Source organism: Xenopus laevis, chromosome 8L (genome assembly GCF_017654675.1).
Source record: "Xenopus laevis strain J_2021 chromosome 8L, Xenopus_laevis_v10.1, whole genome shotgun sequence".
Taxonomy (NCBI): domain Eukaryota; kingdom Metazoa; phylum Chordata; class Amphibia; order Anura; family Pipidae; genus Xenopus; species Xenopus laevis.
Window position 1 is genome coordinate 3072083 of NC_054385.1, and position 27525 is coordinate 3099607.

At 42.7% G+C, this 27525-nt stretch overlaps 1 protein-coding gene across 2 annotated transcripts in view; it reads left to right on the top strand.

Moving 5' to 3' along the window:
- Positions 1-27525, top strand: part of LOC108698168 (ras-specific guanine nucleotide-releasing factor RalGPS1) — a 183120-nt gene that overhangs the window by 99625 nt on the left and 55970 nt on the right. The window lies entirely within an intron of this gene.

The window sequence follows — 27525 nt, forward strand, 5'->3', positions numbered from 1 at the left end:
CCCTGTTACCCCAGATACAGTAAATCCCTGATTCACAGAGCTTGCCATCTAAATTCTCAGCCCAACTTAACACAGGACCCCTTTTTAGAGTCAGTCTGACTCCCCCCCCACCTTAATGATGGTTTTTCCCACTGCACCCTGCATTCCCTGTTCTGGGGAACAAAAAAATGTGCATGGCCCCCTGTCGTTAGGATATTGGGTTACCCATAGGGTATTGCTCACCCAGTGCAAAAGGACCTTGTTCCTATGTAACCTTCTTTGGATTTAAGCTTTATTTACAGGGGGGTAAAGGGGTCCCATGACAGAGGGTGGCCCCAAGTGACTCAAAGGTGTAGCAGAGTGGAATCGGTCATGGGCGGGTTGTTGGCATAATTAGAAAGGCTTCATTATACGAATGAAGGGCAGTTCTATAAGGGGCACCCATAATGGATGGGAGAGACCACGAGTGAGTCAAAATCCAGGGATCCCTTAATTCATGCTTAAAATAGTGCTACAGATATTCAGGGTCACTATGTGTCGCTATATAATGTATGAAATGTAACACAAGCCATGGGGTCACAAGTGCGCAGTATTAATACTGTACAAATTGAGCATTTATGATGCCACAATGGAGCCCCTGCTACGTGCACACTTCCATTGTGTCATCATAAATTGAACATGTGCTTTTATGATGTCTCTTTGTTTCATATATACAAACTGTACATCACAGAATTTCCATGATCCTTCCATGTGTCCGTGTGAAATCCCAAAATCAGGCAACCTTCCCCAACCCCTTCGCAGGCCCGCAGTCACAGAGGGATATAAGAACATTTATTACAGGATAGGATTCATGTTTTATTTATGTTCTATTAGCATTGGCAGAGTTTCTACATCTGTTTTAAGTCTCTATAGTGGGACTTTTTTTTTCTGAGGCCGAGTAGAACAGTTGGGAGACATCTGGAAGAGGAGAAATGTAACAGTTGACTAAGACGTCTCTATAAAAGGAGAGGAGACAGCCACAAATAGGTGCAAAATGCCCACAAATAGTGCCAAAGGGATGGGTCAAAACCAGTCCCTAAAGTTAAGTGGCTTGGTTTCCCCTTTAGTTTGCCTTTGGCTGCCCCATTTTTTACCACTGTTCAACTATAATAATAATGTCTATGCCCAGAACATACAGAATTTTGGCTGATTATTCACTAAGTGTCAACTTGGTGGGGTTCAGTGTTTCTGGAGCCAAAATAAAGCTCAGTTAGGGTAATATTTTGGATAGATGCAAATTATGTCTTCTGTGTACTCTTGTAAAGTTACATGTGGGGGAATTTCAGGTGAACACGCATCTTCCACTGTAGATTTCCATAAAACTATGGCTGCAATTGCCGTTTTTGGTATTCTGTCAACTTCTTTTGAGCCCAGAGAGCCCCAACCAAATGTTAGATCTCAAAGGCTTTAACTGAAGTCCTACAGCCACTGCTTTAGGGCAATAATCAGATCAAACATGGACCGGTGGTTTGGTTGACCCTAGACTCTATAAAGGTCGAGGTGAAGTTTCGAATTAAAAAACTTCGAATTCAAAGTAATTTTTGGGTACTTCGACCATCGAATAGGCCAAATTCGACTTTGATTCGAATTGAAAAACCTTCGACCAAAATCGTACTGTCTCTTTGAAAAACTTCGACTTTGACACTTCACCACCTTAAACCTGCCCAATTGCTGTTTAGCCTATGGGGGGCCTCCTAGAACCTATCTGAGGCTTTTGGGCAAGTTTTGAGAAGTCAAAGTTTTTTTTTTGGAAAATCCTTCGAATTGCTCGAAGGGTTAAATCGTTCAATCGTATGATTTTACTTCGATCATGCTTCGAATGCGGCTGTTTTCGCTGGAAAAAATACTTCGACTATCGAAGTACTCAAATCCGATGGTCGAATTTCGAAGTTTTTTTACTTCGAAATTCGATCCTTGATAAATATGCCCCTATATGTTGGCCAGTGCTATCATTACCAACCAGATTTCCATGTTGGCATGACTCATTTTTGGTGAATAGTTTTGGTAGCGTAAACTGTTTGCCGTTGGGTCATGACATGACATTGGTGGACAGTTGGGAGACAAAGGTTGAACTCCATGGAAACCACCCCTGTTGGACGTCTACAGACAGTCTTTGTGCATCGCCTGACGCGTGTTCTTCCTCACTCCCCGCAACCCGCAGTGATATGTTTAAAAATAGCTAAATACTGTCATACGTTTCATCTACTTCACACCGAAACTTCAAAAGCTTTGTGGGGCCCCACCGGATACTCTTCTCAGCTCTCTGTTAGGGGAAGTCCCATGAATGTTTGCTCTCAGGCTTTTTGAAGTTTAGTGTGTCTGCAAAATCACTAGAGTAAACCTCGGCCCTCACCTGAAAACCTTCATCCTCGGTGAAACATTGGACATGGCGCATTTCTGACATCAAAATGACATGTGCTCCTGATTCCGTAGGCACAAATCTAATGGGAACCCTGAAGCTACCACCGCCTTCATAACCCAAGCATCTGTAGGTGCACTTGAAGGAGGTGGGATGAATGTTGTTTTGGTGCACGGATATAGTGTTTTGTGGACTGGCCCAAAACCACCGTGGGTTGGATGGGTTTGGGCAACCGAATGCTTGATGCCCTTTCTTGCTGTTACTTATTTATATACTCACACCTCCCTTCCCTTGTGATGACCAAGGTGGGCACAGGTATATAAATATTGATCACACCTTGGGTTGTGTTGGTTGGGTTTGGAAGGATTATTTCGAGTCTACCTTTAATTAATGGCATCAGTTCCTATAACTGCACCTTTCTCCTGTGGCTGTGATTGAGCCCTCATATATTGTTCCTCATGTGCATTATAGAGGGAGCATGTATAGGAAGGGAGTGAAATTAGACACTGACAACACTGGGGATGGAGGGGGGAGCTCCATGTTTTCCTAAGGAAGAATAATGAAAGGAGCTTAGCCTTAGAGGCTCCCACACACACAGCTTTGTCCTGGGGATCCCGGGGGAGAGAAGCCTTAATAAGCCTCTAACTTACCCTCCGCTTGTCTCTGCAGCAGCTACACAAACAAACAGTAGGGTAATTCACTACCTTAAAAAAACACTGAATGACAGAGCACCGGGTCTTTGTTAAAAACGTAATTAAGCCTAAAACGCAAGCTCCAGGAACCTTTATTTATTTGCATAGGGAAGATGGTCCTATGTGTTGGGCAGTAAGAGTTGGTCGCATGATCTTCTCCATCACTTTTGTCCCCGGAGCTCTACTCACTGCACTCGGTGTTGGTGGGTCCGACATGTATGAAGTCAACGTGTCTGGGCAAGAAGATCTTTTTTTTTTGGAGGTGGGGGTATAATTAGCTGAAATTAGCCAGTATGATTATGTGGGGAAAGGCTGCGGGGAATATGGAATATGATAAATACATTGCTCTGTTTGCACTGACATTCTATCCCACTCTTGTGCTCAGAACTTCGCCCACTCTAAGGGCTGATTGTAACCCAATGAATCTCTATTTGCTGGACTTTACTCCCATTCACATGGAAAAAGTACTGAACAGTAAAAGTCAGCAAGCCAACTACATATATATATGTATTTATACAAGAGGCTTAGCTTTCTTTATTGTTGTAACCAGTAGCAACCAATATTTAATAAGCCTGGTCTTGTTCAATTGTGTCCCATATTGGGGTAAAAATCTTTAGATCAACCACGTTACTAATCCGCCCTAATGGCTGGTAGAGGTCGTAACCGACTGGTGGCCCCAGATGCACATTCTTTACAAGGAGTGATTAGGTGTTCATAGAGCCAAGACAAACAGAGCCGCCCCGCTCACCTTGCTTGGGATTAATGGAGAGCAGTCGTACGTCTGTAACCCATTAGCAACCGCAGCACCTTCCTGTCATCACTGCTCTCTAATGGCTTCCCACTATGTATTAAGTCCTGCCAAAGGGTTAACCATCACTGTTGCCTCTTCCATTGCAATGTACAGACCCCTTTGAATAGGGGGAAGATGAATGTAAAGGTGGCCATACACGGGCCGATAAAAGCTGCCGACAGACTGTGTCGGCAGCTTATTGGCCCATGTATGGGGCCCTCCAACGGGCTTCACCGATCGAGATCTCGATCGGATGGGACAAAAAATCCCATTGGATCGCGGCCGCATCTATTCGTTGATGTGGTCCTGCGATCCGACCACCTTTTAGGCATCTTTAGGATCCGATCGTTGGGCCCTAGGGCCCACGATCGGATCAGCCCGATATTGCCCACCTCAAGGTGGGCATATTGGAGGGAGATCCGCTCGTTTGGCGACATCGCCAAACGAGCGGATCTCTCCATGTATGGCCACCTTAAGTCTAATTAGTGTCAATAATAAGAATAAAGTGTGTTCTGACTTATCTACTGGAGGAACATCAGACCAAGCTGTTCTGTGTCAGTGGACCACGGTGGTGGTGGTGATGGAGGTAGGGCCTACAGGCTACACACATCTGCCCGTAACGATACACCCAGCTATTCACACTGATAATTTGGGTCAATACATACAGTATGATTGCTAAAAAGACAGACTTTTCTAAGGTTTGGGAAGGAGGAGACTGGCCAAAAGTATACCTTGCACCATGCAGGCCTCCAGTTGGACAGCCCTCTTCTGCAACATAACCAGGTGGACCCTTTTCTCACCTTCAAGTCTAGTATTTTGTAGTTCATGTGATTAAATTGCAGTAAACTAAAAAGGTAAAGGTGGCCATAAACTAGCCACTACTCTTCCCTTTATGACTGGTCAGGCCACAGGATGAGGATGGATTTCATACAACATGAGCAGTTGCTCGTGGATACTTGACGGTCGCAACCTATTTTCACATCCTCATCTGCTGATGCACCAGCACTAACCCCCCATAGTGCATTAGCCAATGGCATTCTCAAATGTGTCCAATGGAAGAACCGACTGTAGAAAGTTTAATAGCTGATACCGTACACAAGACATGTTCGTTTGTTGCTCCAGTAACATTACAGTATGAATTACGGGAGAGTTTTTCCTTAAGTGACAGTTTGAAAGCTTGCATATGGTGCTGAATGCTCAAGTCCCTTCAATAATGTGCGTCTCTCTGTATATTTTATGTTCTCTTGTATTAATTGTACGTTAGATGCACCTTAATGGAGGCTGCCGCAGGCAGAGGCCACATAGTGCTCCCATTTATTCGGTAGCATTTGTGCAGATGAAAGAAGCTCAGGTTAATAGTCTCCCCGAATGTTCCCCTTAGATTCATGGCCAAGATATAAACTAGTCACGTCCCCTGATTAATCAAAAGCACAGACGTGAGGGAGGACCACAGGGATGGGAATGGTTCCATTTGAAATCTGGTATTTTGCTGAGAAATGTGAAATCTAAAAGCCCTTGGTTTGTGCCGTGGAATGGAAACCTCTAATTTGCTGTATGTGACCACATTACTCAGAGCCCTCATTTCATTGTTTGGATTATAATATATCAGAGGCCTTGGGTTTGTTCCACATTCAGTCCAGTTCGGGGTTCTGTACCCGACCTTCATCTGGGGGGAAAAATGAGAAAGACTTAGTGGCTTTCTCCCTCCCACACAAGCCCTTAATATGAAAAGAATATCCTCCACATGTTGGGACAATGAGAAAATAAATATATATATATTCTTGCTATAAGCCCAGCTCAGCTATTCCACCACCTCAGTTATGCCGGCCCCAATAAGATATTCTAAAGCGGGTTCTTGTAAATAAAACCTCTGCTTTACCAAAGGCACATATGTAGCCATAAGGAAGATATTACTGGGCAAACATCTGGCCTCTCACATTAATGACCCAGCTGTCAGTGCACAAGAGTCATTTTGGCGTCGTGTGTAATTTTCGGTACATTTGTTGCGGTATGGAAATGTTAATTAACAGGGGTTACCCCCCCCCCCCAAGCTTCTGGATTTATTTTGGAGGTGAATCGATGAGGCCGGTAGGAAAGAATTTAAAAATAGGCTGTAGATCTACAAACGCAATTGCTGGAAATGATCGTATCCAATGATAAAGTGCTGTGTTTGGGACACTGTGCGGCTATTCAGCCCTCTTGAGATACTTGTAAGTATTGGAGATTAGATTGAGTAGGAACTCATTGCTTAGTCTTGTGATGAAGATTAGAACTCATTGCGGCCGCCGGCTGCACCATGGCAAGTTGGCCTTGTTCCTAGACTATGTCTTTGTCTATCTTATTCCTTCCACATGCCACACCATTCCCTTGTCTCTTTCCCAAGTGTTCAGCTGGCCATACACTGACCGATCTGCACATTTGGCGAACTTGTGGATCTTTCCCCCGATATGCCCACCTTGAGGTGAGTGATATTGGGCTGGCCTTGGGGAGGAGGACCACAGGAACCAGTTTATGGGATTTAAAACCTGCCGGATCGATATCTTGTTGATTTTTGGACAGATATCGGTTGGATAGTCTAGTCATAGGGCCCCGTAAACAGGCAGACTGGGTCTGAAGGGGCCGGATTGGAACCTTAAATCTACCCATGTATGGCCACCTTTAGAGTTCTGCTCTTTAATCTTTTGTTACCTTTGCCCTTTCCTAGTATGTTATCACCTTGTGTCCACTCTTCAACTTCTGGTTTCCTTCATCCACTTGAATTTCACATTCTTTATGAACCATGTTCTCCAGCTTTAGCCGCTTTGTCTCCCCCATCAGCCATTGTTATCTTCTTTCCCGTTAGCTCTTTTACTTGGTGCCCTTTCTTAAAAACATTTTATTTTCTTTAGACGTTCTATTTTCATACTTTTTGTCCCCTGCATGTTTTGTGTTTTCTTCTGCCCTATTGTCTTGTTTATTCCTATGTTGCCCAGTTCATGGTACATGGACAGATAAGGGAGTAATGCCGAACCGCAGCTGAACTTCTCTTGAGGGCCTTCTTATGCTCTCTGTCCGTTCGGCCTGTGGGCCAATCAGGTGTAGAGTACACTGGCTTGGCCCTTGTATTACTATCCTTTCCAGCCCCAACAAATTGGTAATGATTAATGCTCTTTATGGATAGGTTTGGCTTGTGTTCCCATTGAGGTTTGGCCATTGTGTTGTCAGCTACTGCAGAACTACAGCAATTATCTTCATCCAGCTACTGGTTGGCCTAGACTAGGCACTGTTTCATATTGCCAGTTACTGTGAATTGTAGTTCCTGGATCAGGTTTGATATCTCTGATCTACTGTAGGCCACGTCCTGCCTTGCAGCATTATTGGCTGAGTGTTCCCCAACATCTCAGTGGAATGTAGGTGCCTGTTAATCTGTACCAGCGGGAGAAAAGGGCGACTTGAAGTTTAGGGTTTCATTTATTTTTCTGCTTAGTCTTCTTTCAACAAGTCCTGACAAAATAAGCAAAATAATTGGAGTCAGAGGCACGGGGAGGAAACATGTGGAAGTCTTCTATGGGCCTGTAGACATGAGTCAGCTCCTGAGTGTGAGTCACAAGAAGGTTTTATTTAAATAAAAACCCAACAGACATGTATGGCATAAGGCCATTGGCATGTGCCAGGGATAATACCTGCTTCCAGATGTGCTGCTTCGCATGACTTAAAGACTTTATTTGCAAAACATGGTGCCGTATGGTGGTTGTTCTTATCCTCAGGGTTCAGTTTTCTCCATAATGTACTGAGTTGCCAACGTCTATATTTCAATACCCGGCTGTTGATTGGCAAGCAGAACTGAAGGCCTGTGGCAAGTGGTAGCTGGGAATTCTGGGATATGTTTGGCAAGATAGTCTGAGTTCGATTCCAACCAGGATATAAGTTAATTGGCTGCTAATGAATTTGACCCCATTGTGTGATTGGGAAATTAGATCCTAAGTGCCCCTGAGAGAAGGTTTAAGGTGGTCTTTCTGGGACTGCAGGACTGGAAACAATGGTATAAAACAGTTTAAAGTCATATATTTTTCCTACATTCACTGCCAATGTTTTATAAACGTTTAATTTGATTAAAACGTCCCGGTTCCTCTACCAATCACCCAGGATAATGGTTCCCTCTATGGAAACCCCGCGGGGGTCGAGCAGGAATTGTAACTTTCTGTAAATCTGACACAAGGTTGTGTTTATCCTTCGTCGATGCGGCCCGTCATTTTTGTATATTTGCTAAAAGAGCAGAATGAAAAATCAAATCAAATCAGTGGCTCGCGGTGATTTAAATCTAATTTTCGCAGAAAGTGAGAAATCCTAAGAGGGGAGGATTTATATTCCAGGCATGGCCACGAACCATCGGCTTTCCAGTTTATTTACTAACTACATTCTTTAGCATTTTTTTTCCGTGTGTAATCGAATACTTTTACTGCCTCTTCAGCCCATTTTCCAGGGCAGAATATAAACAAAATATTTTCTAGCAGAAAGCATTAAAACCCATTCACCCCTTTATCTGCATTGTTAGTAACTACTAGGCATGTGGGGTGGGGGGTGCAGCGCGTCTTACATGGGGCAAATCTGGGGAGAAGTTTGGACGTACCAGAAGGAGATTGGGGGTGCTTCTGAGAGAGTGGGAGCCCAGTGGCACATCCTTCTCCCAGCCCTGCTCAACAGTAGTTACCCCAAATTTCATTTCTTTATTCTTCCACAGGAACAGTCCAAGACTGGGGGAACGGAAGCAAAGTTATATTTTGTACCAAATTACTATATTAGAATTTAGAATTTTTAGGACATGGCAGATCTAGGAATGTTTAAGGAATGTCTCTGGCTGGTGTTATCTCAGTTGCTAATGGGGTGCATGTTTTACAGTCTTGCACCTTGGATGGTCTCACTGTAATGAGTGTCTCTCCAAGATTAGGAATATATTTCAATTTACTGCTCCACATATTGCTAAAGAAGTTCTGGAACCTGACTTATGAACTAAAGGGTCCGGAACAAATTAACCCCAAGTTGCAGGGCAGTCTAAATTAAAAAAAAAAATACAAAAACTTTGGCCCAGAGATATGTCCTTTTGAGTCTCTGACCTAATCCTATTTCCAGTGTTGCTAAGACCTATCCCAAGCTGGTCTGAATAATGTTCTTAGGAGGTATCTACTTTACATGCTATCCGTTATGGGCCTTACCATCCACTGAGGATACATTGGTCCATTAAATGAGTTTGGACCTGAATGACATCTCTGTACCAGTGTTTACAGTAGAGCCTTTAACTGAAAGCAGATGATGACCAAGAATCAAGATGTCCTTGTCCTTGGAGTGCCAGGGATTTTTCATGCTCATCAGTTTTTATACTTGGCACAAGTTGACTTTCCAGTGTTTGTTTCCATCACCATCACCTGGAGACCAAGGTTGTGCTACAGTCTCTCTGGCTTGTCTGACTAAGCACCTGTAGGGCTCTAATTAAAACCAGCGTAGGGCTGGTTCGTCTGTCGTCAGAAAGGATCACTCACAGTTACGCCTACATGGCAGTACCCAAAATACGAGGACATCTGCTTTTGTTTATGAGTGTTTTGCTCCGCTGTGAAACCTTTATGAGATTCTCCATGGCAGGCGAGCAGAACACTAAACTTATTACCCGGAAGAGTGGTCCTTAACTCCCACCGCCATGGCTCCTAGGAGAACATTAACAGAATGGTTTGATCCATGAGATCCTGGCATTGTTCTGTTATTCTGCCATGTCTGCTTCCTCTGACTTATCCATTGCTGACGTTTGTGTTTAGAGCTGGGCAGAAAGGAGTTTCGTCTCCAGTCATCATTAGAAACCAGGCAGCAAATTGAATTAACCTGCTTCTTAATTTCACATCTCGCCACTTGCTGCCATGCCCGCCAGGAATGTTTGTTATATAACAGCTGCTAAAAGCCTCCCTGTGTGTAATGTGTGCCAGGTTTGGAATGCAGTTTACACAGTTTCCTTGGATATCCGCAGGGACCCACAATATTATTGCCTCCCGCTGGCAGGGCCGACATGGATCTGCCGTCTTTCACACTCAGACGTCAATAAAAATATCTTCAATGGCGAGTGTATTCTCAATGGCTTGCTATTCTCCAGCGCATTGTTTTGCTCTCTTCTTCTTCTTCTTCCGTTCTGCTTGTGTGTTGAGTTCCACTTGATGCCCTGGTTAGACACCAGCTGATAGAAGTCAGTAGGTACGACATACCAGCAGCATTCCATACCTCATGTTAATACTGATAAAAATACTACCGTGATTATTCCATACATGACAGCAATTTCTGTTTTAAAATACATCAGAACATAAAAGGCTCTTTCGTGTTCTCTCCCATGTCTATGTCAGCTGTTTAATGCAAGGCTCCGGATATAGAAACGCATCTAACTTAAATAAGCCTTGCTTCTGTTGGCCATGGCTGTGCAAGGTCACATTGTTACTTCTATTCTTAGGTCGGTTCTAGTCATTATTGGGGGCTCTTTGTCATCAGTTGTGGTCCTCTTATTTAGGTGCTGTACCTTGTTGCCTCCAATATTTGCCTTAGAGCCTTCTCCCGTGTTACTTCATGTCGTGGATCAAACCCAAGCCTCAGATGACATCTTTACACTACTCCCTACCTCTTCAACATGGAGTACACCTCACAATGGCTCATGATGTTAACTGCCATCCCATCTGCCAAATGCTGGTTTGCTTACCCAACTCTTCCATACAAAGGCCGATAAAAGCTGTCCTCCAGGCCAAGTCAGCAGCTTTTTGGCTGGTGTATGGGGGCCCACCAACAGGTCTGCCATAGATAGCCAGCAGGTTTGAAAAACCCATCAGATGATGAGCACATTGGTGACCCCGGGGCCAACAACCAGCTCAGCATGACTTGTGTAGTCAGATAGGACTTAGATTTGCTCATTTAGCAATCACAGTAAATTAGTGTCTGGCAATATGACCAGTTAACTTGATTGTTTAAACCGATAAAAAAAGCAGTAATTCTTAATTGGAATGGAACCCAGGACCCCAACACTGTAAAGCTAACCTCCCATCTTGCACAAATAGCCTGTAAGAAACAAAATAGTTATTTGGAAATAAAGTGCTGGGACTTGGCCAAACCCCCAGACTGAATGCTGGATTCTAAAATAGAAGTAAATATGCATGAGCACCCGTGTAGGTGAAAATCTATTTTCAGAATGGGGCACAGTAGGGCTATTCCATGCAGATGGTCCATATCTAGTCTGTCTAAGCTTGGGTGGTACGTAGAATACAAACAAGGGACTCGCTGCTGATCTGCTTGCTTGCCTTATTGACTCACAGGCCCCTCTCGGCAGGATTTGGTTACGTTCCCTTGTGATTCCTAAACAAAGGGCTATGAAGTCTGAAGGCTGCTGCAGCCTAAAATAGTTGTTTGGGGATGTGACTGCTGCTTTTTCCAGTTATGTTATCGGTGGAAACACGAGCTGATTGTTTCCGACTGCTTGAAGTTGTTCATCTTGTTCTTATCACTGTGCAAAGAACTGCGGTCTCACTTTTCCCAACACCAAAACATAGTCTGTTCCAATAAACCAGGGGACACGATTCCCTGTACAGTCATTGGCTTCGAGGGTGAAAGATTAGTTCTGCTGGGAAAGCCCATTGTCCCCCTGACATTTTTCTATATCGCAAATACTGAAATGTGTCTATTAATAGGCAAGAATGGCTGAAACCTTCATAAAAAAGTCCCCTGCACCCCAGCGTTACCCGAGACCAGGAAAGCTGCTTCTTTGTTTCTTCACACTGGGCTGGAGGGGTGCAATTGTTTCATAGGCTGGAGTACAAATGTAAACATTTCATTCTATTGAAGCATGGGACCACCTCCAGCCCAGCATAAGTCATGCTACCTGAGGTACCTGTTGACTAAGCCATGTCTGACTGTGGGTTTAAGAACTGTTGGGACTGGGACACCAAGGGCCCACCATCTGAAGGCATAAAACATATTTTCATTTTCTTGTGGCCATTCTTACCCAGTAATACTGACACATCCCTGTCTATTTTAGGAACATGTCAGTGTCCCTTTAAGCCTAGACCAGGTCAGAAGACTATGAGCATATCACAGTGGCACCGACATGAGAAATAGGGTCAGTCAACATAAGAATGATTTAAGGCTACATGGGTCACATGGATCTTCCTTTGTTGGGAGTTATTTGCCATGGACAATGGATACATAGGGAATAATGTGTTTGACAGCTAATATTCCCCCAGTGGAAGTCAGTCCACACTTCAGTGTTTGTCTTCTGTAAATCACTTTATGGTCCATGTCTATGGGTCTGTTTCAACCAGCAGCAGCCAACTCTTTTATCTCTTGTCATTGGTTATTATTTAGGCAAACATGGTTCAGAGGTTATGCATTGATCCTCTTCCAGTAAAACGTCTCTTTTTATCTTCTGAAATTCCTCTGGAATGGGCGAGTTTTTAAGCAGTGATGGGTTTATTGCAAAGACACCAGCTTCTGCTTGGACTCCAGAGCTCTGTGAGGAGTTGGAATGCTCTGTAAGATTCCAGGGAAGCACACTATAGCATCAGAATATGATGATTTTGGGATTGGTTTGGGAGTTAGAGAGGTATCAATAAATGGTTTGGGAATATTTGAGGCTTTTTTGAAAGCCATCTGAGGATCAAGGCCGTTGTCAGCTTGGAGGGCAATTTCTTGGTGACAATTACACCTATAGGTAGTGTGAAATAATGTCCCAGAACCATGCTTTACCCCATGGGTCTGTTTAGGGAAATAAGGGACAATTTTTTAGGTCTTCACTATCCAAAGACAGTTTTCACCTTTTCCCAATCTCGGGTCTCGATAGTTTTCTTCTGCACGTTCCATTAGTAGCGCTCCATGACGTCGCTACAGTCAAATCTTTTACAGAAGAGCTGTGGTAACAAGGAACAGACCTCGTCCCATGTATCTGTGATCGCAATCTGTGTAGAAGGGATTCCTGAACAAAAATGGAACATTCATGCTGAAAGAACTGCAGATCTAAAACCAACGAGAAGCAGAGGAATGAGCTCACTTTCTGATTCTACCTACTGGGAAAAAATGTGCCCTGGTATAAAAACAATACATTCAGTGACGTGACCTCCTACTGTGTTTGTTTTACTATGTTTTACTATGCGAAATGCAGCCTTCATAATCCAACCAAATACAAACCAGATTGCGGGTCTGTTGAGTAAATGTAAGTTGTGATGTCTCAGAGCACAAGGTTCAATCCCACAGATCTATCTTTCACGTTTGGCTGTTAATGGCTTCAATATTTACTAGCAAAAGACCTTCTGAAACGAGCTTCTACCAACTATAACTTATAGGGTGGAGGGTGATTATTTTGAGCTTTCATAGAAGACCTCTTTCCACCAGTGTGGGACCTCTTGGGAAGATTTTTGTAATTTCTGCACTTCTTTCTAAATGAGGCCATAGTCTGTCTTGGTAGGGTATACATTCCAAAGGGTGCTCAAACCTCAATTAAATCGTAATGTAAACGTTGTCCTGCGGCTCTATAGAATCGGTGTCATTTCCATGAGTATTAAGACGTCACTTCCAGCTCTTCGACTTTCCACCTCAACTTGGGTTTGGACTTGAGCTTGGTGCATAAGGAACTTATGGAACTGGGATGTATTTTCCTTCACTTGTAGTGATGTTATGATTAGGCATGAATAAAAGCATCTTCTAGGTAAAGTGATGTTGGTGAGTCCAAGGTGTTGGCTGTCTTCTGTGAAGCCAGTAATATATAAAGGACAGATACATGTGAAGCAAAGATTAGCATTTCAGAAGGGCCATGGGGGGACATTGATTTGGTGAAGCATGGGTTTGTGGACTTTCCCTTCCTTCAGTTTCTGGCTCCTTATAAAAAGCATAAGAAACACTGGTGTAAGGATTCAGGGAGTTACAGTTGGAGAGTTGCAGATAATACAAAGAAACAGAAACGTTTTATTTTGCACTTTTCAAACCTAAATACGTGTTAGAACTGATTTTCCAGTCTGCTCCAAACCATAGCCAAGAAATCTGCTGAGTCGTGCAATTTAATTGTGTCTTTGTTTGTACTGCGCTGGTATAAAGTAATCATATCCTTCCAATCAGGCCTTCTTGCTGTCACAAACACTTTCTCACAAAGCCCAAATGTTAAAGTCATTAGAATTTCTCCTTAGGGGTTCGCAGTGAGGCTTGGGAAAGCAAATCAAAGGGAATAAAAGAACCTTATGGGCCCTCCGAGTCGTTTAGAAAGCCGGTGTCTCGCTTTATTAAGAAGGTGGATAAATTTGGCAAAGGGAGAAAACCCATATCCATTTCTCTCTTGGATTTCTGCTAATTTGGCATGACTATTGTGGTTGGGGTCTACAATTACACGTTGCATTATGAAGCCGCGATACGTCTCTTTACTGTTCTGGGTGGGTTTAGGTTGAAGGAATCTTGTTTCTTGAGCTGGAAAGTTTTCCTGCTTTATATTATGGTGCCAAGTACAATTTGTTAGCATGGTGAAAAGCTACGGATGGGACAGTGACCACATTTATTGTCTTGTAATTAGTTTTTTGGGGTGCGTCCTATGTTCTACACACCGGTGGCTTTTGTGGCAAGAGTGTCACAAGGAGACTTAAGCAAAGGAAATACTCTATTGTCTCTTTAAGTTTCCAGTACTCTGACTGTTCAGTGTTTGGCTGACGTACCTGGGGCCCACCAGAAAACATGAGCTCAGGGGTCCACCACAACCCCCATCTGCTTGAAGATATAGTGTGTGCGGATCCGTAATTTACTCCAATCTGCTGCAAAGCCACAACTGCAAACTGCCGGCTGCCACCAAATCTTCACCTACAAGTCCACCCAAAGTGCTCTTTCCCAGCATCTGTCTGTTCTCTGTGCCGGACCAGCTGGCCGCTCATTCAGACAAGCTTCAGAAGCACATTTAGATGAGGAAAATAAACATTGCTGTATATTTGATAAACTGTTTACTCTAGCAAAGCTTTGGTCTTCTTCAGCTCGTCCCTCAGCCCGACAGGACATAAGCGCATATGATTTCAATGGGCCAGAGATTTACACGTCGGCGAGATTTGATATTAAAAACACGGTACGTTGTGTTGTTCTGTTTGAGAAACTCCTGCCCTGTGAAGTGGTTGCTCACATAAGGAACTAGTTAAGTCTCCAAACAGGAGTTCCAAGCAACTTCTGAAGCAGCTTCTCGCCCAAGCACAGGGAGTGGGGCCAATTTCTAGATGAAAAAATGCTTAGCAGTTGTTAGTTGTCGTTAGTTGTGCTGTAAGCCGTCATCCATCCAGTATCTGGAACATCAACCAAGTTCTGGTGGGCCCCAAATTTTGTGCTATATTGCAATATGCCTTCAGGGGTCAAAAGATAATCAAAAATTAGGAACTGTATATTCTGAAATATAATGTAACCAACAGATAATCTGTATGAAAAGAATGGCAGCCAACTGTCTTTAAAAACAAACAACTCAGACTCAAAACTTTTACAGTATGCAGAGAAAAAGAAAACTTGATGAATTACAACGTTTCTTCTTTCCATGTAGAATATACATTTTTATTGTGCTTTACTATGGCAACAATTATCTTTTGTAGCTGCATTGTTTTCATTGAGGGGCCTCAGAAGTTCTAAATCCAACCAGTTTAGTGTTACTTTTCCTTCTGTTTTCCACCTATATTTACCTAGATTACAATCCAGCCCTTCTCCACGTTCAGCCCAGACCACAAGCCTGTTGGGGTGGGTTTTGATTCCAAGCTAACCTACAAAGAATGGAATTTCAACTTTCTGTAATTAGAAAAGGAACAGCCCATTTTCCACTGGATAACAGCAAAGTGATAAGTTGCTGCGCATGTAATTTTTTTCTTAGTGGTTTTTTGAAAATCTTCCCAAAATCGTAGGAAAATCTCCTGAGGACACAGTGTGCTGTCTGTTTTGTACAGGTCGGCTGCTTAATTATTTCTACAGCTGAGAACTGCATTTAACTCATGAACGTTATGTTAGTAATGCCCTACCAGGATACACCAAGAATTGTCCAATGGACCAGGGTTGGACATGGATTGTATTGATGTACAAGATGTCAATTAGCCTTAACAATAGTGTATACCTGTTTGTCAGCCTAGATACATAGTTGTATATTCAGTCTGCTTCCCAACAGTTGAAGGGCCTTCTCCATCTATAGATGCAATTCTGGGTTCCTCTTTGGGTTAATTATTAGTCTGACCCCCATTTTCCAGCTTGCTGCATCTTTTTATTACTGTCCTCCCTGTTCACCCCTTTGGCTATCCCAGTGATGCCCAAAACTCCGGAGTTTCCTTGGAGCAGTGGCAGGGAGGGCTCAGTCCACTTAAGGAAGATTTAGGAAGAACATATATTTACTTTTCTAGATACACCAGAAAACCCAGCATGATGGTCACTTAGGCTTAGGTTTTAGGCTGAAAACATATTTGTTGTCCTAAATATCATTGGAAGGGTGGCCCTGACCAAAGATTGGACCTCCAAGTGGGACTTGAACTGAACATTTATGTATATGTAAGATGTATCTTCAGGACAGAATGAGACAAAGATTACGGGATAAAGACACAAAGGGAGGTTCCTATAGATCTGCAGTTGAAGAGACATTGATCTTGATGGACAGTTTAGGTTGCCTCGGACTGATGACATCAATCGAAGGCTCCCGTAAGTACAGCAAGCAGCCATTTCTGTCCGTGCCAGATTTTCATGTACTTGAGTGTTTTCTGGCCAGTGACATGTTTTCATTTTTTCCTTCTGGATTTTCCTATTGAAAGTTTTTTGGCTTGCTGGTGATTCAGTTACAAAGGCTGTTTCACTGGTTAATAATAATAATAACAGTACATGGGAAGAGTTTGCGGGTTGTGTCCGACGCCCATTTTCCAGATTTCTTCCTTTTGTTGTTACTATCTGTTCATCCCAGTCCCCCCCTCAAATAAAATCAATCCTTGCCCCCCAGTCACCAGGCCACATGCAAGCTGGAAGGGGAGCAGTATTATCACACATGCTATTTCCACCTCGTCTGATCATTATCTTCCTCTCTCCCAGTAGAACCTTCAATTACTTTAAGTTTTGGCTATTTGCATTTAAATGATGGCTCTGTTTGCATAACAGCCGCCAGCAGGGGTCTAACTGCCATTCTGTGGAGCTGGATATTTATGTAGACAGTCATCCATACATATTCATAACATTTCATTTTATTTCCTCCAGTGTTTGAAAATCCAGTTATAAAAAGGTTTATATGTTGTCTAAGCGGGATATCGAGTCTCCTGGCAATACATTATTCCATTCCAACATACACTGACTGTATGTAAAGGGTTAATATAACAATCAAATCCCTTTTCATTTTTAAATCAACAAACGTTTTTAGTTGGACCCTTTGAGATGTGTAGAGCAAAGCCATGCACGCTGGTGTTATTGACTCATTTGTCACTTCCCATAGCCCTCCTATTGTGTTATAATCCGTTAGGTAGAAGTGGAGTGGGGCATTTTCCAGTAGCCTTGGGCGTTTGCTGAGATGTCATAGGACAGAAATTGTCAGACTTTGTTCTATTCAAGCCCCCCTTGGATGGTCAGGCTGCCCTTTGTTCTTCTCTTTCACAGGAAGGAAAACATTGCTGTGCCGGCCATTCAGCCATAGTTCCAGGGGAAGCCAGGGCAAAAAATATGTTGTAAGCCCAAATCATTCCCTAACTGGCCTTCAGGCTGGTGTTTTTGCAGTCATTCTCCAAACATATCCACACTAACTGGCCTTGAGGCCTCCCACCAGTGCTCCTGACTGCAAAAGGGAGCAGCCCAACTGTTTGGAAGCCATTGTCATATCCTACTGCCACTGTCATAGGCCTCAACTATGAATGAGAGTGGAAGCTTTTGCACATTTCAGAACAGTTGACTCTTGACCTCAAGAGTTCCTTGGCAAGGGCCTGTATTTCATTAAAGCTTCCCTCAGTCATGAACTTTTTAAGGTCCCTCATACTCATCTCTAAGTTCTACTTAGTACTTTTCACAATTGTTGCTTTGCTCATGCTCCTGCAAATGGCTAAAACCAGTCTCGACCGTACCTCTGTCCCACCAGATAAGCAAAATGTTCACTGCCAACCGGATTTTATAGAGTGCCCATCGGTATCGGTTGTGCCGTCCTTGCAATGAATAGCAGGAAGCCTATGGACGGAAACAGATCTTGGGACACCTGCTGGAATGCCAGACATTTTTACTGCCTAAACCTATATATATATTTACATTTGTATGTGACATGATTTGCTTAGCTGTGTGTAAGTCGGTGCCAGTGCACATGTGTAAATGTTTGCTCGGATGTGAGCATGTCTTACTTGGTGTATGTAAATATGACTGTCAGGGTGGGTCACTGTTAGTTCTAAGTCAATGTGTGTGTACAGACTGTGTTTAATGATGTCTGCCATAGTCATATGCACTTCTTATCCATTAAGGTGTCATGAGAAGTTGGAAATACTTTACTAGATGGGAAAGGACTTTGCATTGCCTTTTCAGAATATCCCAAAATCCCGGAGACTTCTTTGAACTTTTGTGATGTGGCTTCTTCCCTAGAAAGTTTGTTGGATGGTGACGTCCCTTTAGATATAAAGACAGAATTTGTGATAAGCTTCCAGTTGAAAATTGGAATATTTGTTAAGGTCTACAGAGTGAAGATATGTCATGGTTCACGATATAAAGAGACAAGATTTGTGATGGTCTGGTAAAGGTACCCCACCCCATGGATCTTCTGTAACAGGTATAGAGCTGTAGGCCTAGTTATATAGAGAGAGTGAGATATAAATGGTCTTTCTCTAGGCAGGAAAAAGATTGTTGATGGACTGTGTTGATGCAAAGGTATTGGTTCTTGGTCCAGAGATGATGTGTTTATCTCACTGTAGTTGGTTGTCCCTCTAGAGAAGATAAGTGTTAGCCTCTGTAGAAAGGTCTAAAGAGGTCTCTCTGAAGGTATGTAAGAGTTATGACAGTCTCCATACAGAGGGTAGAAACATATGAGACCTCTGATGATCTTGGTACATTGGCTAAATATCTGTATGGTTCCCTGCAGAGAAAAAGAGTAGTGGGAGTTTTGACCATCACTGTCCAGTGGATAACAGTAGTGGTCAAAATGCTCCTCTCCGCCTGTTACCACTTTCAATTATAGTTGTATGGGAATAGATGTGCCTAAATGAAAAGCAGGAACCTGCACAGTTTTCGGCCACAGGCCAAAATGCCCAGTTGGAGAGTAGCCTAGACGGCTGTGAGATATACATAAGCTGTGATGGATTCTGTAGATACTGAAGGTATCTGTAATGGCTTCTGCTGGCAGATAGTAGAGTTTTGTATCTGTAGTGACCTCTGTAAGGAGCTTTGGTGAATGTTGTTGAATTGGAAGGTATCCCTTATGGCCTCAGAAGAGAGACAGAAAAGATGTCATGGTCCCCAAGGACAACAACAAGAGCTGTGATGGTCTCTGTAGATATCTATAATGGCGTCTGTTGAGAGTAGACATATCTATAATGGCCTCTGTTGAGAGTAGACATGTGGCTTCTGTTGAGAGTAGATATATCTATATGGCCTATGTTGAGAAATAGAAGATCTGTGATGGGTCTCTGATGAAAAGTTAAATATCTGTGATTGTTATTTAAGTTCCGGAAATCTTTACATTTCGTTGTCATGGCAAATGGTTTTTAATATCTCTTCTAAATGAGCTGTGACATGTACATTATAGTCTTTCTTTCACACAGCAACCGTTGCAACTACTTTGTTTTCAGCACATTTAATGGTCTTGAGAGCAGTAAAAGGCCTAGTATGTGGTGCCCTCCTCTTTGGTAAATTTATTTTGACCAGAGTTGGGAAGGTTGGGGAAATCCTAGTGACCAATCATCATTATTATTATAGAATCATAAAGTGAACGTTGTTAGCCAAGTGTTACATAATATAAACCGCGTTGTTGCTCTGTAGGTGCCTGAGGGGGTACGGAGAACTCAGCCCAGCATTTGAACGGAATAATAAATTATCAGTTAGGATGGAAAAATGATTTGCCTATGAACAGAACAGCTGCCCATGAGCTCATTCTGTTGGACCTCGTCCCGGTGGCTTCACATGCTGAAAGAACATTTTTTGCACAGTAGCACATTTTATTAGACAGGATTGGAAATTCTAACTCTTCAAATGTTTTCCTTGGCTGGCGGCGGCTTTCCTTTTGCCCCCGTAAAGGTATATCTAAAACATCTACCTCCAGAGAAACCTCCTCTGCTTCCTTTCTATGAGCTAAAACCTACTTATTTTGGCACATTGTGCCCAATACATCAGTCTGCGTCTTGAGCAGGGCCGCCCCTGGCAAACCGTCTTCAACGCTGGCTACAAGCACAACAGTTACAATAAAAAGAGAATTGGTCTGTTTTGTTCAAAACTTTTGATTACGACATTTCATGTTATCTGCTAAAAACCCTTTCTCAATCAGACCTTTTTACTTTTTTACTGGGTTTGTAATTTGGCTAAAGCTAGCCATACACTATAAAATCCACTCGTTTGTCAAGGCCACCAATTGAGCAGATCTTCCCACTGATATACCCACCAAGAAGCCAATTGATCAGATTACAATGACAGCCGATGGGATTAGGACCGCATCCACTAGCCGATGTGGTCCTCAATCAGCCGGAAAAATGAAACCTGCCAGATCGAGATCTTTTTGGACCCATAAACTGGCCGATAAGTTACCCAAAGGTTAAGCTGAATCTGCATCTTAAATCTGACCGTTTATGGCCAGTGGTATTCCAGGTCAGTTTTTGACTGATAGAATTACAGGCTTCTCTATTTCTAATGGACAAATCAGTAATAGGCTGTGGCATTCCACCTTGACCAACCAGGGGATCTTTTATTTGAGGGCTTGATGAGAATGATTAAATACTAATATATAAAGAAAGGGTAGAGTAGCGCTTCAAGCTGTCCTTTATCCAGGGCCGAAACTAATGGTAGGCAGAGGCATGTGGCTTGTGTTGGATGTACAAGAGAACAGAATTTCCGAGAAAGCAACCAGCGGGGGAAGAGCTAGAGCTAATACTGGCCCAGTTCTGCCAAAGCACCTGGTCTTCTACCTTCAGGTGGTCCAAGACATTAGCAGTTAGTGTGTGTGTGCCGGTGCTGCTCAGAGTTTATATACAGCTCTACAGACCGTAGACAAATCTTTTAACAGGAGACATTAAGGAACCAATATTTACACACATTATAACTGGAAATAGATGTGAGGTGTCAAACAGCAAATGAAAAATTGTGTTAAAATCAACTTCTTGTCTCTACCTTCTCAGATGTGTTGACATTAAACATAAATTTCCCTTCTTGTAGCTGGTGGCAGTGCCAAGGTTTTAGCTGTCATTATTTCCATGGCTTTCCGTGGATTCAGTTGTTTACTAAATGAACTTCAGATCAGATTAAGGCTGTTTCTTCCCCAACGAGGAATTAGGAAATGAGCGGTTATGATATTTCCATAGCTCAGCCCGCAGATCCTGAATGCACACAATGAAATCCCATGTGAAGCAGTGGAGCAACTCAAGAGAACAAGTGAAATAATAAAACAGTGCGGCCGTTGCTAAAGAGCCGGTGGAACAATGGCGGCCTGACATTCACAGGACCTCCGGTGTAACTCAGCTCTCACATCTCAGAACATGGGCTGTGAATGAAATGTTACAATCCTACAGGGGACGGTGGTGGGAATTTTCTTGGAGACGCAGCAAATGAACATATTTTACTATGACTTATAAAACCACAATTGACTTGGTTCAAATCGTTGCCAGGCTGCAATTCTCGGCCCTCGTCTGACTGTGGAACAGCGTACCTCTCAGCATCTAGATCCAACGAATTCCTTAAGGATGGACTAAGAAAACGTGATTTGTTTTCTGTCGAGATTGAAACTGGGTTTGTAACAGAATAAGAGTAAAACATCCGCAACAAGCTAAGCGCCACAGGTTGTTGGATCAGAGGTCCCGAGTCTTTGCATGGCAGTTACAGAAAAGTCATATTTCACATTGTGATCCTCCTGCTGTGTCGGTGCACTGGGAAGTTTTCATGAGCAGATATTCCTGCGAGGGGCCTATTGTCCCTCATTGCCGTCTCTGGTTCCCCTTTGTTAGAAGATTGGAAGGGCTAGATGTGTTTTGAGTCCTCCGAAATTGGTTTGGCTCAGTGTGAATCCTGGCAGGGCTTTACCCATTAAAAGTCTTTCCAAAATATTGGTGTTAGAACTGTTGTATAAATGAAGGAGCAGAGGGAGATTGACTATTAAATTCTGTAGCAATTGGGAATACTGTTTTTTTTTCTTTTTGCTTCCAAATCGGAAATGGTAAAGTCCTTCTTCCTTTCTACCTGCTATATGTTTTAGTTGGTTGGTCGCACTGTGGGACATCCTGTAATTCGTCACTTGTTTTAGGGGGGTCTAAAATATATTTAGAAACATAGCAGCAGTCAACTGGCAGTACGAATGACCAACAATGGCTTGGCCACGGCAGAATATGTGTAGACTGGAGTCAAAGGCGACTCTTTGGCCTTCCCAGCCGAGGGAGACTGCTTTGCCCACCCAGTGTCCTGCTGCATCTCAATTAGCAATTAGAAATCTATAGCTAGTGATTGTGAAATGGTTCTCACCCCCTTCTCCTCAGGGTGAGGACAATGCCAAGCGCTGGCATTCCCTGGAATGGATTCACATGTATTTACAAGAGAGGAATGCCAGTGTAGCTCGTGCTCTGCTGCAAATTGCTGTTTGTGCTCATCAAGGAGGTCTGTTGTGAGCTAAAAGTTCCACGGGAACGCTCATGAATATTCAACTTCACCAGCACAAAAACTCCATTGGTGGGGATAGAAAACACTTTTGATGTTGGCAAGAGTGACTAATGGGCACAGCTGCCTGACAATATGGGAATTCTGCCTGAATTAAACGTTTAACCCAAGGGTGCCCAACATTCAACCCGTTCAGCTACAACTCCCATCATGTAATGTACGTCACAATCATTATTGTTTAAAGTGTTCGTTTCAGGGTTTGTTCTTGGTGTGTGTTTGGGCTTTTGCAGAATGAGATGTAGTCAAGTTGTTGAACAAGAGAAGACTGGTTGGTCTACTGACATACGTAGTCAAAGACAGGGGGAGTCTGGCCTACTCCCCTATCCAGTTGGGATTTTCTTTCTTTGCACATATTCCCTATTGAATCCCAATGAACTGGAAGTATTTGCTATATCATTTGTATTCCTGTCTATCTGCTTCATGCAGGTTAAAAGCCAAGAAAATAGCTTATTTCTCTGAATAACGGTCCCGGGCCTTTCCTTCCAATTAATCAACTTTGCCAACAAAAGGTTCATGCGGAGCTGATAGACAGGAGGCTTCGGTGGGAAAATATTTTTCCTGATTTAAAGGAGATTAAAGAGGTGAAGTTCCAGTTAGTGAAATGCTTTGCATGCCAAATGAATGCACCCCTACCCCTGAGAGAGCAGGAACAGAACTCTCCAGACTGATTTGTTAAGCCCTCTGAGATACCCAGCAGAAGTCATTTAGATACAGAGTGGTGGGAATAACCGGCCAGCACAGACTCGTGCACACAGCCACAGATTATTATGGACAAGAGTTTTGATGGTTAGAGCCCTGTGCACCTTAAAAAGACCCAGGAAGGGGCCAGAGAACTTCGGGGATGAAGGACTCAGCATTTCCCCTGTCGTAACGGCTCCATAGTCTGGACTGGACATTTTCTACAATACAGAGACACATTAACCCCTGCCTCAGTTTGATTCAAATGCATCTATCACTTCATTAGCCAAAGATTAAGCTTTATTCACTTGAGTGGATCTGAAAGCTTTCCACCGAGACGCTGAGCTGGGAATATGTAATTGGGTTGATTAAGAGTAAAAGAACTGTCAGGACTTGCCGGGTTTCAAACCCTGGACTCTGTGCTGACTTACTTGTGCACTAACCTGTTGTGCCACTGGAGCTCCTTAGTGCTGTGATGTTTATTATTCTTGTTGTTCCTGTTATACTCCTGTCTTCTGATTCATCTCTCTGCCTATCTCCTTACCTCCATCTGATTCTCATTATCCAATCCTGACCCTTTATAAGCCAGGCCCTGACCTTACCCAGGGCTTGGTCTTTAAGCCGTTCCCGTGACTTTGCCGCTGGTTCCTGTATTTTGTGATCAGGTTCCAAGTTCTCGTGACCCTCTCTACTTGTTCCTGATTCCAAGTTCTGTTCCAGTTCCTGCCTTGTTCCTGTACTCTTGTGTTCCTCCTTGCCTGCTTTTGGATTCCCCAGTTCTGACTCCTGGCCTGTCCCTCAACTTCATTTGTCTGCCGACTGCATTAACTCTTTGGCCTGATTTTGGACTGTGTCTCTGCCTGCCGATTTCTACTATTTCAAGTTTGTACATACATGGTGAGCACCGTTACTTAAGTATTCTTTTACCATTATCATGGATTCTGACCTCCGTAATGCTGTGTATGGTTACACCACAGGTTACCCAGTTTTCAGGCTCCCAATTTCCTAGTACTCCACGATGTCTCCCCAGGGAAGACATGACAACAACTTTGAACTTGTAGAGTTGGCCGCATGGTCTAAGTGAGCACCAATTATCTCATTGTAGCAGAACATTCTCTTTACAAATCTACAGACTTGTGAGTTCCTTAAAGCTCTTTTCCATCAGTTTCAATCTATCATCAGTATGTAGTAGTGATAAACCTATAGCAACTTGACTTTGAGTTCTCTAGAAAACATTCCACCACTCCATCTGAGCAGCTCTCCACTGGTTGGATTAAGTGGCAAAACCACATCTTGGATGAGTGGTTTGCCAGATGACTCAAAGTCAAGTTGCTATAGGTTGATGACTACTAGATCCTATGTATTATGACCTGGATTAATGAAAACGTGCCTACTGTATCATACTGTACCTCTGTTATGGGTCAGACCCCTAGGTTTGATGTCAGCATATCGGAGGACTTTCAGTATGCTCCATCTTTGTTCCAACCCTTAGTTGGACTTCTTTATGAAGTCTCATCAAAGATAATACGCAGAAAGGGCGGTTGTTTTCGACTTATCAATAGTAGATATCATGATCTGGATGAATGAAACCTTTATAGACATGTCCCATCATAATTTGATGGGTGATAGGTCAGTTCTTCCAGTGTGATTTCAGCATGCTCCATCTTTGATGGCACTCCATAAAGACATCTACAGTATTTTCGTTAAAATAGAGATGGAGCATGCTGAAAATACTCCTATATTCTGAAATCACACCGGATGATCTGACCCATCAGAAAGCTACTGTGTCATACAGTAGGGTAATAGCACAAATGAGGATAGGACAAGTCTATGAAGGTTTCATTCACCCAGGTCATGATATCTACTAGTGATAAGTGCAAAACAACGGGTCTTTCTAAGTTGTATGCTGAAGAACTTTGATGGCATTCTATAAAGACTTCTCTATGCGTTAAAACAAAGAACTTCCAAGAACCTTCCAAGTTCTTCAGCGTATTGCTCAGAAAGGCTAGTTACTTTAGACTTATCACTAGCAGATATCATCACCTGGATGAAAACCCTCATAGTCCCATCATTATTTGTACTGTTACCCTACTGTATGATACTGTTCGATCTTTAGTACAACCCAGATGTCTTCATGGAGTCCTAACAAAGGCCTTCCAAGGTCTCAGTAGAGATTTAGGTGGTGCAGTTCTTTGGGATCAGACATATAGTCATTTACAACCTTTAACCCTTTCCCTGCCAGCCGTTTTGTCCTAGATGCGAACATCTACTGCCAAGCAGTTTTTAGATATTTTGCACTCTTTCACTTTAAGGGCCTTTCCTGGGGTGGTCTTTTAGTTAACCCAGGAAAACAATGTATTGTTTTTTTCAGGACAACCTGAACTTTCACAATATGCAAGAATTTTGGTGTAATTCTACTTCTCTAATAAAATATTGGATTCTAAGTGTCAAATAAAATGAAAAAAATCATGTTGCACGAAGAACAATCACATATATCAGAAACATCATTCATTTTATGTACGAGAACACAGCCGATTTAGAAAGGTCTATGTCTCCTGAACGCGACAATACCAAATATATATAGTTTTATGGAGATTTCTCACTTGTATAGCTCAAAATCTACAAGCAGTACACAACCAAATTTCCAAAGCAACACTTCCCAAACGGCATACTTTTGATTTCAAGGCCAAACATTCCGCTAACAGTAGGTTTACCCTAGAAAACTACCCATTACTAGAAAGAACAGATTCTGGTGAATCAAAAATGGGTAGAAATATCTTTGTACTCCAAACCACCAAGTTGCAATTGTTTCCTAAAGTTATAATGTTTTATAGAAATTGGTGAATTTTTGAAAAATGACCTCAAAGCTTCCACTCTACAGCAACATATCTCCCACACATCATTAGGTATCAATGTAAAACACCCCAAATATAAAATCCTGGGTCCACTGAACAGTTTGATGCCCAATATGAATAGATGTACCCAAGCACGTGGCATAGGAGGCCCCAAAAGGAAGACCCCCCATTTGTTCTGTCATTTCAGATACTGCAAAATCAACACATTTACATCGTTTTGGGGGGCGGCAAAGGTAGAAAAAAGTATGTTCACCCCAGAAAACCATATATTTTCGGAAAGTACACATTCCCCTGAATCCAAATTGGGTATGCATGTCTTTCTACACCAAAGTACCAAGCGGCAAACCATTACTAAAGTTGGTGATTTTGGCGACATTTCCAAAAATCACTTAAAAATTTCTACCCTGCAGCATCGTATTACCCACATACTTTTAGGTATCAAGACAAATCACCCCAAATATGAAAGCCTAGGGTCCTCTGAACAGTTTGATGCCCAATATGTATAGGTGTACCCAAGCAAGTGGCATATAGAGGCCTGAAAAGGAAGACCCCATATGGTCTGTCATTTCAGATACTGCAAAATCAACACATTTACATCGTTTTGGGGGGCGGCAAAGGTAGAAAAAAGTAAGTTCACCCCAGAAAACCATATATTTTCGGAAAGTACACATTGCCACGAATCTAAATTGGGTATGCATGTCTTTGTACTACAAAGTACCAAGCCGCAAATCATTCCTAAATTTGGTGATTTTGGTGACATTTCCAAAAATCACTTAAAAATGTCTACCCTGCAGCATCGTATTTCCCACATACTTTTAGGTATCAAGAGAAATCACCCCAAATATGAAAGCCTAGGGTCCTCTGAACAGTTTGATGCCCAATATATATAGGTGTACCCAAGCACGTGGCATATAGGGGCCCCAAAAGGAAGACTCCCATATGGTCTGTCATTTGAGGTACTGCAAAATCAACACATTTACATCGTTTTGGGGGGGGGCAAAAGTAGAAAACAGTAAGTTCACCCCAGAAAACCATATATTTTCGGAAAGTACACATTCCAACGAATCCAAATTGGGTATGCATGTCTTTCTACGCCAAAGTACCAAGCCGCAAATCATTCCTAAATTTGGTGATTTAGGTGACATTTCCAAAAATCACCTCAAAATATCTACCCTGCAGCATCGTATTACCCACATACTTTTAGGTATCAAGACAAATCACCCCAAATATGAAAGCCTAGGGTCCTCTGAACAGTTTGATGCCCAATATGTATAGGTGTACTGAAGCATGTGGCATATAGGGGCC